The sequence below is a fragment of the Kogia breviceps genome, chromosome 11 (genome assembly GCF_026419965.1).
Source record: "Kogia breviceps isolate mKogBre1 chromosome 11, mKogBre1 haplotype 1, whole genome shotgun sequence".
In the NCBI taxonomy this organism is placed as follows: domain Eukaryota; kingdom Metazoa; phylum Chordata; class Mammalia; order Artiodactyla; family Physeteridae; genus Kogia; species Kogia breviceps.
In genome coordinates this window covers 10,781,284-10,797,850 of record NC_081320.1, presented here as the reverse complement: position 1 = coordinate 10,797,850, position 16,567 = coordinate 10,781,284, and the positions used below count along the sequence as shown (strand labels likewise).

At 51.6% G+C, this 16,567-nt stretch overlaps 1 long non-coding RNA gene across 1 annotated transcript; it reads left to right on the top strand.

The window, feature by feature from the left end:
• Positions 1-207: 207 nt before the first annotated feature.
• LOC136792125 (uncharacterized) lies at positions 208-4,104 on the top strand. Its single transcript, XR_010835373.1, has 2 exons — positions 208-452; positions 1,150-4,104. It is a non-coding gene; the product is annotated as an uncharacterized lncRNA (long non-coding RNA).
• The last annotated feature ends 12,463 nt before the right edge of the window (positions 4,105-16,567 follow it).

Here is a 16,567-nt window from a genome sequence, read left to right as displayed (position 1 = left end):
GTGAAGAGGCTGTTATCTTTTTTAAACTTGGGTGTGGATCCTCAAGTGTTCATTTTATGATAATTCTTTAAACAGCTCGGATCCAATGTACGTGCTCTGCTGTACGTGAGATACATTTCAAAATGTGCCTGTGTGATATATTTCACAGTAAAAACCATTTATAAGGAGCACCTCTGCCATGACTACCTCCCCTGCCATTTCTCCAAGGCCATTAGGTCCGGTAGGTCTGGGGAGGATCTACTTCTGCCACTGCTGCCGCCTTCCCTGCCTTCCGCACTGACCCGAGCTGCACCCTGTCCTGGCCACGGTCACATGGCAACTTTCTGGACAGCCCACTGTCTTCTCCCCTCCCCACCAGTTCAACACAATATGGAAACTATGAAAAAGAATGTGCTGCAGAGAACTCTGCTTCTGATTGGAAGCCACTTCCATCCGAGTTCCCTCCCAGGCTGGTAAGTCTGTTTAGGAAGGCACGGAAACTTTCTAGAACACGCAGGGGGCTGAGTGACCACCCAGGAAGAGCCCGAGGTTTGGAGTCAGGAGGCCTGAGCTGGCCCCTTAGCTCCGCCTGTAAGGGGCACATGTGATTCTTACTCTGCGCTTTTTCCCTGGTCATCTATTTTTTTTTAAACTTTTTTTAAATTTTTTTGTGGTACGCGAGCCTCTCACTGATGTGGCCTCTCCCGTTGCGGAACCCAGGCTCTGGACGCGCAGGCGCAGCGGCCACGGCTCACGGGCCCAGCCGCTCTGCGGCATGTGGGGTCCTCCCGGACCGGGCACGAACCCGCGTCCCCTGCATCGGCAGGCGGACTCTCAACCACTGCGCCACCAGGGAAGCCCTAACATTTTATTTTATATTGGCATATAGCTGATTAACAATGTTGTGATCGTTTCAGGTGCACAGCAAAGCGACTCAGCTCTGCATATACATGTATCCGTTCTCCCCCAAATTCCCCTCCCATCCAGGCTGCCACATGACACTGAGCAGACTTCCCTGTGCGATACAGCAGGTCCTTGTTGGTTATCCGTTTTAAATATAGCCGTGTGTCCATGTCCGTCCCAAACTCCCTAACTATCCCTTCCCCCACCCTTCTCCCCTGGTAACCGTAAGTTCGTTCTCCAAGTCTGTGAGTCTTAACTCTCCTCCAGGACCTCGACCTTTGCTGCTCTTGAACCCCACCTTCCAGGTCATCCTCCACCTCCGTTCAGTGCGCCTTCTCTGGATCACCCACCCCACCGTGCTCCTTGTTCAGGGGCCCCCTGGCCTCTCCTTTGCCTCGCCTGCAAACTTGGTGAACATCCCTTGACAGTTGTGGAGTCTTTCTGCAAACCGATCAATGCCGAAGTCAGTCTTGGTGAATGAACGTCCGAACTGCCACCTCCGAGTTCACACAGCTGGCCACCGGCCTGGCGCCAAGAGCCCTTTGGACCCTGAAGCTGGGCTGTTGATCTCACTGACCAGACACACGCTTTGCCTTTGACATGCATGTCTACAGGGTGGATGTATCGAACCAAAGCTAACATGTGGACAAGTGGAAGGGAGAATGTGAATATCTGTTGGTTGCAGCCAGGGCTTAGTTTGGCAAACACGTGAGGACCTTCTAACCGGAATAGCTCTCCTATGTGTCTGCAAATCCTTAGTGAGGATCCCAGCCCAGCTGGGACAGGGCAGGGGCCATCAGCTCAGACTTGCTCCCCGGACTGTCCTCTGCCGTCCGTGGCGTGCAGCCCGGTACGGACACCTCAGATGGGCCTGTGTGCACACCCTACCCCTGCCACTACCTCCGTGTGCTCTGGGGCAAGTTGATTAGCCTGTCTGAGGCTTCATTTCCTCAAGTGTCAGATGGGGGTGACAATCTCCGCCACACAGGGTTGATGGGGCTTAAACGAGATCGTCGAGGTCACCCACAAGCCCAGGACGTGGCACTTCTTGGTCCTCAGGCTGGGCGCTTACCTGTGCAAAGGAACAGGAGGCTGTACCTCAAAGGACAGCCAGGATTGGCCAGTGTCTCTGCCATTTCCCAGGAGCCAGGTAGTCTCTGGCCCAGAGCCCATTCTAGCCCCTCGCTCTGTGGCCCCGGTCAGGGGACTCCCCCGTCCTCAGAAGCCCGACCCTAAGGAAGCTCTCTACCCAGCATCCTGGCCTCATGCAAAGAGCCCTGACTGAGGTCTGAAACCACAGCAGCTGAGAGCCAGAGGCCACCGAGCTTGAACCTTCCGTTTGCAGAGGCAGAAACAGACCAGAGAGGGCAGCAAATCCACCCAGGGCTGCCCAGCTTGTCAGTATCACAACCCAGGGTGGAATTCACATAGCTTGACCTTTTGGCCACACCGCCCTGTGCTTTCCTTCCAAATATCCTTGCAGTTGGATTTTGCTTATTTCCCTTGGGAAGTTATTTCCCTTTGGAAGCCATGAATGTCTTCATGGGAATTTCCTAAGACAAGCCAGGTAAATTTTAGAACCGTAGTTAAAAAGTAAAATGGCACACTGTGAAGAAAAGACGGTGGAGGGGGCCTGCTGGTGACGGAAGATGCTGTCAAAATGCTGGCAGGGGCCTGTCCTGTCGGCCGCCAGGTTTGCTGACCACCCCGGCTGTGCACAGATGAAATGTGCACCCAGGTTTCCTTCCCACCAAGAAAGACTCACAGATTCCATTATTTGGTCACGGTTTTGTACAAAGCTTGGAGGGGAGGAAAGATTCACTTTCCTCGAATAGTTTTCAAGTCAACAGACAGGACTGATATGGGAATAACACCCCGAAGGGAGGGTGCTCGGGGCAGGGCGGGCAGGGCTGCAGCCGACCTGTCTATCCTCAGTAGGGACAGTGGCTGTCCTGAAGGTTCCATCCTCGGACTGGCCACCAGCTGTCGCTCCTTCGCTACCTCGGCTTTTGGGATCTTACACATCCTTCCTTGACTCTGGAACTCGACCCCACAATGACCTCCCCAGCCAGAGAGTGCCCCACTGGCCAGGCAGACCATCAGCTGGGGAGGCAGCCACCTCCAGGGAAGCTGGAGGCTATGTGAGCTTAGACTTGTCACGGAGGCTGCCTGACACTACACAGTGCAGCCTCCCCGGCACCTGGCACGGTGTCTGGCGCACAGTAGGGCTGTTTCTCTTTGAGAAGGTGGGTGGGTGTGTCAGAGCTGGAAGGTGTGGTAGACTTGCTTGGGTTTCATAAAGCTAAGAAAGTAATGGTGAGTCACTGAGGTCACACAGCTGGCTAGGGACCATGCTCCAAGCATTTCAGGATGGATCCAGCATCCAGCCAACACATTTTTATCAAGTGTGTACTTACTATGTGCCAGGCACTGTGTTGGAGCTAAAGGTCCGGTCAAGAATAAAATCGCCTATTTTTGCCGTTCTAGGGCACAGAGTCTATTACGGCAACAAAGGTTAAACAAACAAATAGAAACAAATTGTGTACAGTGAGTCCTAACAGAGTGGGTGCCCAGGTCAGGGGAGGGTTCTCCCAGGTGGTGGGGTTTAAGACTGAGTAGTGTTGGTCACGTGGGGAAGTGGGAGGAGGGTCTCTGGTGAGGGAATAGCTTGTGCAAAGGCCCTGAGGAAGCCTGCATGGTGGGAGCCAGGGAGAAAGGAAGAGTGGGAAGAGGCGAGGCAGGGAAATTAGGGGCCACATCACCAAGGGCGCCAGGACAGGTAGGAGTTTGGGTTTACCATGACATGTGTGAAGAGCCTCATGATGGGGTAACATGATCTGACCTGCGTTTTGTAAAGGGCACCTCAGCTACCGCGCTGATCAGAGGGAGAGAGGGGAGTTGATGGATCCACAGGCGATGCTGGCGGAGGCTGGTGACAGGGGGTCCCTGTCACTCACCAGATATGTGACTGTGATTAGCAACAGGCTTCTCCAGCCTCAGTTTCGCCCGTGTGACAGTGACAGTCCCGGCTCCCAGGACTGCCTTAGGGGTTGGATGCTTGCAAGGGACCTAGTGGCCTTCCTGGCACAGGGACACCGCCGTTCTTTCCCACGAGACCCTCCCTCTCGCTTTTAATAGGAATTATTCAGAACCCAGGAAACTCACATGTAAGATGCCGGTTTTCCTTTTCGTTTTAAGATGGAGTGACGTTCTTAATTTTAACGTGGTTTGTGCTTTTTGTGTCTGGCTTATGAGTCCTTTCTTCCCCATCACGAGATCACAAAGATACTTATCTTATGGTTGGAAGGTTTCATTTCTACATTCAGACTTTAATCCATCTGGAATTGGGGTCTGACTGTGTGAAGCCCAGCCCCCAACTGCTTGGCTGTGTGACTTGGAGCATCTCAGGACCTCCGTGTTCCCAACCTGACAGGTGAGAGGTTAGGTTATGTCATCTCTGAGGCTTCTTCCTAACCTGTAGTTGTGAGAACTCAGTCCTCCTCGATTCGACCTGAGACCTGAGTGACGCTCCAGCTAGCGTGAGGATAAAATCATTCCACAGATTTCCACGTGCCCTGCAAAGACGCAGCCGTGTTCACACGGGGTTGGCTGTCCTCCCATCTCTCTGCTTTTTTCTCCTCCACATATAAAACAAAGCACTTCAAGGCAGGTTTCCCAAGGCCCACTTCCTAGCCAGAACTTGGCTTTAAATCATTCCTCTTTGACATTTTAGTTTTAACTATCCTGCACGTACCAGGCCAAGGATGGAGGAGAAGCCTCTGTAACTAGAATTGTTATGAAAACCAGATATCCGACTCTACTGGCATTTCTGGACACACCAATTTGCAGGACTTGTAAGTTTATCCACTAAAATCTTTCAAACTTGCACTGAAGGAGGCTCTGAGAGGCGCCAGGGCTAGTTAGTGACCACAGGTTAGTGACCACATGGGTGGAAACACGTCTCTAGAAGTGAGTGGCTGGTGATAAAAAACAAACAAACAAACATACACACAAATAAAAACGCAGTTTCCAGTTTTCACCCTGAATGCTGTCACAAAACGGAGGGTGGAAGACTCTATGTCAGGCCAGTTTGCTGGGGGTGACCCAGCCCAGTGGTAACAGCTTGGGGTAAGGGAGGGGTCCCCAAAGACCCCACAGCGGAAGGAGGGCCTGATGAAAAGAAGCCAGTGTTCACAGGGGCCCCAGGAGTGCTGCAGGTAAGGAAACTCAGCCCAAGTTTGTTTAAGGAAAAAGGTGGGCACGTGATCCAGATACAGGGGCGGGGAGGGGTGGTGACTTATGGGACTCAAGGGTTGAGAAGGAGACTTGGAGGGAGTCTGGAAAGAAAACCTCCAATCCACTGGGACCCAGGTCTGCCCAGGCAGAGACCAGCTGGTCTCCCCCTCCTAGTGGGAAATTCCTTTGGGGAGGGAATCTGATTGACAATTGGACTGGGCCATCAGGTGCCCAGATGTTCGGTCAAACGTTATTCTAAATCAGGTGTTTTTTTTTTGTTTTTTTTTTTTTTTTTGTGGTACGCGGGCCTCTCACTATTGTGGCCTCTCCCGTTGCGGAGCACAGGCTCCGGACGCGCAGGCTTAGCGGCCACGGCTCACGGGCCCAGCCGCTCTGCGGCATGTGGGATCTTCCCGGACCGGGGCACGAACCCGCGTCCCCTGCATCGGCAGGCGGACTCTCAACCACTGCGCCACCAGGGAAGCCCTAAATCAGGTGTTTTTGAGAGGGCTTTTTTTGCCTGAGTTCCATGCTTAGATCAATAGACTGAGTAAAGCAGATTGCTCTCTAGTGTGGGTGGGCCTCATCCAATCAGTTGAAGGCCTGGCTAGAACACAAAGGCTGACCCTTCCACGAGTCACAGGGAACTCCTCCTGCTTGACTGCCTCTGAGCTGGGATTTTGATCTTTTCCTGCCTTCAGACTCAAGCTGAAGCACAGGTTTTCCTGGGTCTTGCGCCTGCTGGCTTTCACACTGGAACTCACACCATCAAAGCCCTGGTTCTCAGGCTTCTGGGCTTGGACCAGAACTACATTTGTGTTCCCCTGGGTCTCCAGTTTACTGACTGCAGTTCTTGAGACTTCTCAGCTTCCATAATCATGTGAGCTGATTCCTTACGACGAATCAGTGTGTGTGTGTGTGTGTGTGTGTGTGTGTGTGTCCTATTGGTTCTGTTTTTCTGGAGCACCTGACAAAGCCAAGGTCTTGTGGAGCACAAGTGCTACCTAAGGCCCATCTCTGTAAGGGGGGAGGCGGTTTCCAGATAGGAGGACATCGTGAGCTGAACAGACACCCAAAGGGTGGCCATTTCACACCAGGAGCAGCGGGAGACCCCTCCTCTGTGTTTCGGGAGCATGTCGCCCTTACATCCGTGTAACCATATGTGTGCGTGTATCCCGCCTCTGCACTCCACAAGGCCAGTGGTTCACTTTGGGACAGTCTTTAAGCCTTTGTATGTCAAGGCCTAGTCCAAGGCTGGACGACGCTCGAGTGTGGCTTTTGAATTACTGAGGACTGAGGTGGCCGTCAGCACACAGAGCCAGAGGATCACAAGCCACCCTGAGAAGTGGGGACAGAAAGAGCCTGTGCTCCAGATACTTCCCACCCCAGGCACGGAGGCCACACCATCTGTCCTTGCTTGACGTTAAAGCATCGAGGTGTCCCCAGAGCCTCCAGGCAGGTTCAGCGGGGTCAGGGAGGAGCTGCCCGATGGGACAGTGCAAGACTCCAGGACAGCCTTCCTCTAAGCCCAGCATGGGGGCTTACTGTTGCTATTTTCAAACGTTCTTAAGTCTGGTAGAAACCAAAGGGGCCTCGCCGGGGCTGTGATGTTCTCTTTCACACAAGGCTGACCTGCAGGATGAGTGACACCAAACCCCAGGGCAGCCTCTGCCAACCGTGGGTGTGCCCCGGCGGGCTGCCACTCTCCTTGCACAGCCCCACGATGGCAGCGTTCCCTCTGGGCCCTTGTTTCCGGAGCTCCTTATGCAGAGTCCAGCATCATTGGAACCACAGTGGGAGGGGTCAGCAGGAAACAAGAGGACGCTCACCCCTTGCCCTGCCTGTCCCTCTAAAGGCAGCCACAGTGGGCGCTGCCCCAGGCCACAGTGAGCCCCCTTGGCCTGGAGCCTGTCCACCTTGGCCCCTTCCCTCACCCTGTTCCCTCTTTATCCCATCCGTGGGCGTCCACCCTCGGTGAACTGCTTAAGGACATCAGCTGTGGTGTGGAACCCAGCGGCTCTGGGTCATGCGTTTCTGTCTCTGATCTGACAGTTCTGGATGTCCTTGGACATCAGACTTGCGTAGACATAGAACTTTAAAGCCTGAAGACCATCCGGTGATCTCTGATCGCCTCTCTTGACAAAGGTGGAAAGTTCTAGAAGAACCCAGCAGTGAGGGGACCAGAGACACTCGGAGTGTCCCCATACATCCTCTCCAGGGCACCTCTCCCCCACGGAGCTGCTTCTCACCAACAGGCGCCTCTCATCCTCCCCTCCCCGCACCACCATTGAGTCACGTGTTCACGCACGTGCTCACACCGTCCATAGATGAACAGTGTCCTCCTAAATCCGTGTCCACCCAGAACCTCAGAATGCAATCTTATTTAGTAATAGGGTCTCTACAGATATAATTAGTTGAGACAAGGCCATACTAAAGTAGGATGGGCACTGATTCAATGATTAGTGTCCTTATGGAAAGAGAAAACAGAGACCCAGGGACACACACAGAAGGTCACATGGAGACAGAAACAGAGATTGGAGTGATGCAGCCACAAGCCAAGGACTGCTGGCAACCACCAGAAGCTAGAAGAGGCAAAGCAGGGTCCTACCTTAGGACGTTCAGAGAGAGAGAGCACAGCCTTGTTGACACCTTGTTTCAGACGTCTGGCCCCCAGAACTGTGAGAGAATAACTTTCTGTTGTTATCAGTCACTGTTTATGATTATTTGTATGGCAGTCCTAGGAAACAATTCATGCACTCGCCTGCAGCCAGCTTACATTTTATTGGTGCTTCCTCCTTACTTTTCTCCTTTCAATCTGCATCTTTCCTCCCTACAAACCTCCTCCTGCCCTGAGAGGACATCGCTGGCCAGGAGACTCTCAGAATCACCTCTGGTCACCGGCCTAAAACCCGTTTATTGATCGCCCTTAAGACTAGTGTCAGATGCGTTTCCGTTTTCGCATATGTAATTCTTCTCTTATTCACATCCCAGCGGGGTGTTTCCCAGAGCATGGTGGGTGTGGTGATTGGCAAGATGGAGGCAGGGGGCGTGTGTGTTATTTTATTTTGAAAGTCATATATATCCAAAGTATACAAACAGCTTATACAGCTCAATATCGAAGAATGAAACAACCCAAACAAAAAAATGGGCAGAAGAACTAAATAGACATTTCTCCAAAGAAGACATGCAGATGGCCAACAGGCACGTGAAAAGATGCTCAACATCGCTAATTATCAGAGAAATGCAAATCAAAACCACCATGAGGTATCGCCTCTGACTGGTCAGAATGGTCATCATTAAAAAGTCTACAAATAATAAATGCTGGACAGAGTGTGGAGAAAAGGGAACCCTCCTACACTGGGAATGTAAATTGGTGAAGCCACTATGGAAAACAGTATGAAGGTTCCTTAAAAAATTAAAAATAGAGCTACCATATGATCCAGCAATCCCACTCCTGGGCATATATCTGGAGAAGACAAAAACTCTAATTCGAAAAGATACATGCAGCCCAGTGTTCATTGCAGGACTATTTACAATAGCCAGGACATGGAAGCAACCTAAGTGCCCACCGACAGACGAACGGATAAAGAAGATGTGGTGTGTATATATATATATATACATACACACACACAATGGAATATTACTCAGCCATGAAAAAGAATGACATAATGCCATTTTCAGCAACATGGATGGATCTAGAGATGATCATACTAAATGGAGTAAGCCAGACAAAGACAAATATCATATGATACCACTTATAGGTGGAATCTAAAAAAAATGATACAAATGAACTTATTTATAAAACAGAAATAGACTCACAGACATAGAAAACAAACTTATGGTTACCAAAGCAGGAAAGTAGGGGTGAGATAAATTGGGAATTTGGGATGAACAGATACACACTACTATATATAAAATAGATACGCAATAAGACCTACTGTATAGCACAGGGAACTATATTCAGTATCTTGTAATAACCTATAATGGAAAAGAATCTGAAAAAGAATATATATATACATATTTATGTATATACATATAAGGTATAACTGAATGACTTTGCTGTACACCTGAAAATTGTAAATCAACTCTACTTCAATAAAAATGAATGAATGAATGTTTTAAAAAAGAAAGTCATAGAGAAATTTTAATGAGATTTGGAAAAAGTATAACGTGCACATCAAATCCATCATTTCAGGGATATTGTTGTTTAGGACAAAGCTAAGTAAAACATGACTTAATTTAAAGTTGATCGTAAGGACTATCTATTAAGTAAAGTTGGCACATGGTGGAGCATGAATTGCTGAAATGTGGGCAGCTCTGGAGTGGGAGAAACCATGTGGTTTTGGCATCTGACAATTCTGAGTTCAAATTCCATTTTTCTTACTGGTGCTGGGACCCGGTGGCGACTGTTGAATCTCTGAACCTCAGATTTCTCTTCTGCAGAATGGGATCACGAGGCCTAAATCAGAGGCTTTCTCTGAAGGATTAAGACAGAGGGTGCCTGAGGATGTGCCTGGCGCAATGCCTGGCACGTGGGATGCTCAGCAAGTGAGGTGGCCTCCTGCAGGGTCCCCCAGGCTCCTACCTACGGTCCGTACCGCTTCCATCCTTCCCCGCCAGAACCCTGTCTGCATGATGGGAAGCAGCAGGCTTGTCCTGGTGGGAAGGCAGAGGGCCTGCCAGGTTGCCTAGACAACCAGAGGAAGGCATGTGGGCACCTGGTGATGAATGATAGCTCTCCCGGCCCCTAACTCCTGGGTCACCTTCAGACCTGGAGCCGTCACACTGAAACCCTCCTTCCACTCACTGTTGGAGCTTTGCAATAAAGGCATCGTGGGTCACCTGGGGGTGAGCAGGGCAGAGAGATGCCTGTTGCACTGTGAGATTGCGCTGGAGCGTGCTTCCTGGAAAGTTCTGGAAAGAAGGCAGGTAGGCCTCTTGCCTAGACAACCCTGGAAATATCCTCCTCCAGACATCTGCCCGGGAGGCAGGGCTTGTCCAGAGGCCCGAGTGCATTGTCCCCAGGGCCACCAGCTTGTCCCTGGTGCAGCAGCACAGACTCTCCATCCCAGAGCCACAGGGGGCCCAGCCTCCCTGGCATCTCGCCTGGACGCTTCCCAGATCCCCAGGTCCACCGTGATCCCACTTTCAAGGTCTCTTCCAAATGTCAATGCCATGCCCCAGACACACGGCTCATCACATCACTCATTCAGGTAATACGATCATTAAAGTATGGACTTCATTTAATGCATTCCTGATACCTGTGTGACAAATACCTGGTATTAATTGATGATAGTTTTTCTTATTGTGGTGAAATATGCATAACATACAATTTACTATTTTAGCCAGTTTTAAGTGTACAGTTTAAGGCCTATGATTTCTAACGGACCTTAATCTACGGATATTGGGTAGGCTGGGGAAGTTCACCTCTGCTCACAGGACTATTAAGGGGCTAGATGGAGACTTGAACCCAGGCTGCCTGATTCCAAAACTGTGCTTATCATAATGAGAACCAGAGGAAGAAGAGAAAGCAGCACAATTAATATTTATGGAGCCTTCACTATGTGTCAGGCATTGTTCTAAGTACTTTAAATATGTAGTTATAATCTCATAGATATTTATATATAAAATCTCATGTATATTTATGTACCTAAACACTCATATATAGTTCCTTCATATTTATATATATAATTGCATATATACACACGAGTGTGTGTATAGCTATGTCTGTGTATATACATAAAACCTCGTTTAATCCTTAGGTCAACTCAGTGAGGTGGGTCCTATTTTCAGCCTATTGTACAGATAAGGAAACAGGCCCAGTGCGTTGAGCTACCCAAGGTCACGCGGCGGGTTAGAGGAACTGGGAATCTAGCTCAGACTGGCTCAGGGCTGCTGGTGTAGCCCCGCCTAGGCCTCTCCTGTTGTGGGCCGAGGCGGGTGGATTGATGGTCTCTCCTGAGACCCTGCCATGGCACCCTCTCCAAACGGGGAGGCGGAGAGACTGCCCTCACTGGGCCGTGTATGTGACCCGGTCGCTCTCACCTCGCCGTGCATCTGTGCACTCAGGGGCTCTGGAAGGGCAGCCCATGGCCATGAGGCTTGCAGAGGGAACAGCCCTTGAGGGCTGACCCCGTGACCCTCAGCTCAGCATCTTGGTGCCTCCCCAGAGGTGCATGGGCCCCTACGTAAATCAATGGGTGGCCCCTACCAGCTAAACCCTTGGAGAGAGTGGATCTGTGGGTAGCCTGAGAGGGGCTGGGGGACCGTCAACAGGCCCCAGGTACTTTGAGATGATTCTGCATCCTCCCCCAGCCCCTGGAGTGAGGAAGGCAGCGGTGAGCAGGGCCTGGCTGGGTGTGGGCCCGTTCTCCCAGCAGCGCCAGCTTGGCCCTCCTGTGGCTGCCACTGTAGGAGCACTGCTGCTGCCGTCTCTGCGAGCTGGTGGCAGCTCGTGAGCTGTGCATCTGGGGGTGGATGTGGGAAGAGTTTTCTGGCTGGTTTCTGGAGAGCCTGCTTCTCCATAAGGCGCATATCTGTTACCTTTCAGCTGCATCAGCACATGAGGTTTCTGGCTTTGTGTATTTATGTTCCGGTTCTGGCTCCTGGCCTGTATCTCTGTTCACCAGACGAGCTGGAGTGCTGGGCTTCTAGAAACGTGTACCTGGCAGCACTCAGGAAAATAAAATGATAGCCCAGGAGATGGGCACTTGAGCTCACAGCTGGCTGCTGTGGCACAAAGAGGTGACACTGGGGGACAGTCCTGTGTATTGCCTGCCTTTCCCCGCTGAATACAATACTGCAGTCATTTAGGGGGTTTTATGGTGCTTTTACAAAACCTACAGTAAGTCCCCTACTTACGAACCTCCAAGTTGCGAACTTTCAAAGATATGAACGTGCGTTCGCATGTCTAGTCACATAAGTTAGTTCACACGGCTGGCACGTTGTCACGTGTGTGCATCCTCTACAGGTGGTTGTGCTTTTGTGTACTTTACTGCACACTACTGTAGAGAGTACAGGAGTACAGTATCTTTATTTCAAGCCCAGGATGGCCGGAAGCGAGCATAAAAGCAGCGGTATAGGGCTGATTGTGTTAGCTGGGTACCTAGGCTAACTTTGTTGGACTGACTAACAAATTGGACTTACGAGCGCGTTCTCGGAACAGAACTCGTTCACCTGTAGGGGACTGACTATATTTTAATTAGACCTTCTAAGAGTCCTGTACTTCGGAGCGAGATACAGGAGGGGCACAGACTCTGCCTCTTCTTCTCTGGTGCTCAAGCCACCCCCGGTTCATACCCAGCAGAGCCCTTGGATCCTCACTGATATGCAGCTGAGAGGAAGGAGATGGGCGTGAAGGTGGAGCTGGGAGAGGCCCTCCTCTGCTCTCCCCAGCACCAGGTCCCACTCGCAGAGCAGAGAGAGGAGAGGGGCCTGGAGACCCTAACCTTGTCAACCATGCGGGGGCTGGCAGTTCTGCACGGCCATAAGGAGGCAGAGGGGGCTCGATGCCCCCAGGGGTGAGAGACCCCTGCCCTGACGCTGGCCACCTTTCCGGAAGCGCCGTGTGCCCATTGGGTGCTTGTACAGGCAGGCGTGGGGCGAGCGCAGGTCCTGCTCTGCCCAAGCCCAACTCAGACCCTGACAGGGCTGCCCGCCGTGGGGAACCTTGCTTCGTGCCTCTGGGTCCCCGCGTCCAGACCTAAAGAACGGGCTAATCGTGCCGATCCTGGCAGGACGGTTGGGAGATGAAGCGATGAGGTGTGTATGATGGGGCTTCGCCCAGACTGGGGCGCTGCGTAAAGGCACCGTTTTCTCAGCAAAGCGTCCACTGCGGGCGCTGCCGCGCTCATAACGTCAGCTCCCCTGGGCTGGACCTGAACTTCATGTCTGAAACATGGTCCTTATCCTCCCAACTCAATAGCCCCCCCTACAGCCTAGAGTAGCCCAGCCTCCTGTGAGGTCAGTGGAGAAGCAGGCTGGGCTCCAACCAAGACGCGGGCGTGTACAGGCCCCGGCCGGGCCGGCAGCAGCCCGAGGCTTCCAGAACTGCCCCCAGGAGAGGGACTCGGTGCCACCCGCCTCTCACCACTGCCACACGCGTACCTGTGCACAGACACAGACGTGTGCATTCACACACACGTTCACACACGTGCACACACACATAGAGACACATCCATCTATACACAGGCAGGCACACAGACGCACATTCACACACAGACATGCACATTCACACACAGACACACTCATTCAAACACATATTCACACATGTGTAACACAGACACACCTTCACACGCACAGATACACCCCTTCACATAGACCTTCACACATCCATACACGTGTTCACACACAGATACACATACACAGACATGCGAATTCACACACATACACAGACACACTCATTCACACACATATTCACGTATGTGTAACACAGACACACCTTGACACACACATACACATACTCATTCACATAGACATTCACAAACTCACACACAGATGCACATACACAGACATGCAAATTCACACACACACACACATAGAAACTCAAACTCACTCATGTACACGCTTGTACACAGAGACATACCTACTCACACATATATCTATATACACACACAGACACTCAGACATAAACACACGTGTACAGGCACACACATTCACACTCACTCATGCACACACACACACACACACACTCACACTCACACCATCAACAGGGCCTGGCTGATAACACAGGGTTGGCCTTAGTAAAAAAAATTACTGACCTTTGTCCATCATTCTCTCCTGTTCCCCTCAGGCACCAAGGGGTCTGACCCAGGGCAGCCTCAGAGACCCCAGGCAGGGGGTCTCCGGGTAGGGCTCAGCAGTGGGGCACTACCGAGTTGGACGTGGTGGCATCAGGCTCCTTGCTGTCCTCTGGCCACACGTGTGCCTCTGTGTGAGCTGGGCCATGTAGCCCACACGAAAAACCATGAAATGTTGGATCTGGGTTACCCACTGGCCAGTCCTAGCATGGAACTTGTCAGTGTCACCTCCTGAGCCACCATCCTCAGGGCCCAACGTGGGAGCCAGTGGGCTCCGTGGGCCACCACTCCAGAGTCTGAGGCAGACGGGGTGACCAGGGCCCACCCCTGGCTCCGCAGGTGGCTGCACAAGGCAGGTTCCCGCTAAACCTGGCGGGCGCAGGTGTTCTGTGCTCCCTTCTCATGCCAGGTCCTGTAGCCAGGAGAATGAGGCAACGGTATCCTCAGTTGGGGTCCTCCCTTGTGGCCAGAGGTGTTGGGTGAGTTACAGGAAGAGGAACAAGAAAAAGCGGTAACTTCCACTCCATCCCTGGTCGTCCTCCCTCAGGCATCAGCCTCCAGTTGTGCTGCGGACCACTGGCCTCCGCCCCCCCGCCCCCGCCCCCGCCCCCCCTCCACCCTCCACGCCTCCACGCCTCCGCCCCTCCACCCCTTCGCCCCTCCACCCCGCCACGCCTCCGCCCCTCCACGCCCCCACCCCTCCATGCCTCCACCCCTCCGCCCCTCCGCCCCTCGGCGCTGCCGCCCCTCCTTCTCTCCCCTCCACTCCCACCCCCAGTGCTCAGTACTGATCCTTTCCCACACGGAGCAGATGATCTTTATTCCCAGGTCCCTCTGGGCTCCAGACCTTGCTGTTCCTATTCCCAAAGGCACTAAGATTCTTTGCTGAACAAAAGGACCCTAGTCTCCCACCTTAGCTGTTAAAAAGGAAAAAAAAAAAAAAAAAAAAAAAGACAGATGCTTATAATTGAATGGCTTTTCTTATTGTTTTGCTTTGTTTTTGTTTCCTTAACATTTCCCAGATCAAAGTCTGAGGCAAGACTCCTGTCCTCAACCAGATAAAAATCCCAAGGGTGATTTTTCATTTAAGTGAGGGGAAGAGAGAAGGTTACTGGTGTTAATGTCAGAATAAAAGGGTAACTCACACAGGTAACAGAATGAAAGCCTCAGGCACAGATAAGTGGTTGGCTGAGCTCAAACGAAGTGGGTCTATCTCAAGAATTACAGAATCAAATTGTGATTCTTGGTTGCCCTGCTGCTGTTTCTTGAGGAATTGCTTTTGGTTTGGTCTTTGAGGATCTTGCAGCTGAATTGTCTGGGGGAAAATGTCTATATCTGTTGGAAACTTTTATGTTACTGATGAAGGGGGGACCTATCGGCACTACAATTAATAGGGGAGGGGGAACACTGTTGGAGTCAGACCCACCCCCGGCTGGATGAGACTCTGGAACCCACCTTCCCGGTTCAGGCCTGGGCTCATCTGAGAGGTTAGGAAGGCTTCCAAGAGGAGGGGGCATCTATCTGATCAAGGCCAGCGGCACCAATACTCCAAGTTATGGCGCTCAAACTTGGGGGCCCTTTGAATGTAAGGTCGTATACGTGATAGATGAGAGACTGGCTCAGGGCTCCAATAACCTTAGGTGCTGGTTAGGAGCTGAATGAACCAAAGGAGGAGCAAGGTAAAACAAAGGTGTTTGGGACCAGGAGAGGCAGGTTCATTGGATGTGGGGAGCCTCTTTCCCAACCCCCTGTCAAAGTCGTGTGATGGCCTCAGCGGACTTGCTGCCTGTCTGTCCCTTCTTGGCCTGGCTGCATCCCAGCCTCTCCCAGTCAGTTGACTTGGTGGGGTGGCTTTTATTAAATGGCTGTTTCACCTTTAATCTGTTAAAGCCAGTCCATGAAAGTCGTTACCTGCAGAGGGACAGAGAGCAGCAATGCAAATACACATGCGCTCATGCACGTACACATGTGCACACGCATTATCAGTAGTATGTTGGGGGAAGTTCATGCCAATGAAGGAAATTAAATATACTCGTTGGAGAGAAAGCCCAGCCACCGGCGTACCGTTCCCATCATAGTAGAGATGAAACATGGTTGGTGCCCTGTGGTCTGCAGTTGAATCACAGGACTCTTTTGACTTTATCCCTAAATCATCACGGAGGGCCACCGGTGCCAGCTTCTGAGCTTTTTTTGCAGACTCTACAGATCACAGGAGAGAATAAAACAACCTTTCTTCAGCTCTGGACCACAAAGTGGGAAAAGCCTACCCCGGCTGGAAAGGGGAAAGGGGAAGGGGGAGGAGCCAAGGAAATCTCTTCAAGAGAAAAAAAAAGGAACCATCTTTACTCTTTCCCAAACTGACAAATTTGACTTGTCAGATGCAAGTTCAACTTATGGACAACGCACTCACAACTGATAATCTCCACAGTAACTGCTGTGTCACGTGACAGCACAGAGGCAGTGGAGCCAGGAGAGCTGCTCTCCAGACTTCTGGCAGATTCCACAAAGTCAGCCTAATTAACAGGCGTGGAATGGAGACCTCGGTTTAGGTCATTGGCAGACGTTCTTAAAGAAGCATGAAGATGTTTTAGCACCTTCTTTTCCCATTCACTGGGGCCCTGTGCTGGGACCAGGGAGGCTGCAACCTACTA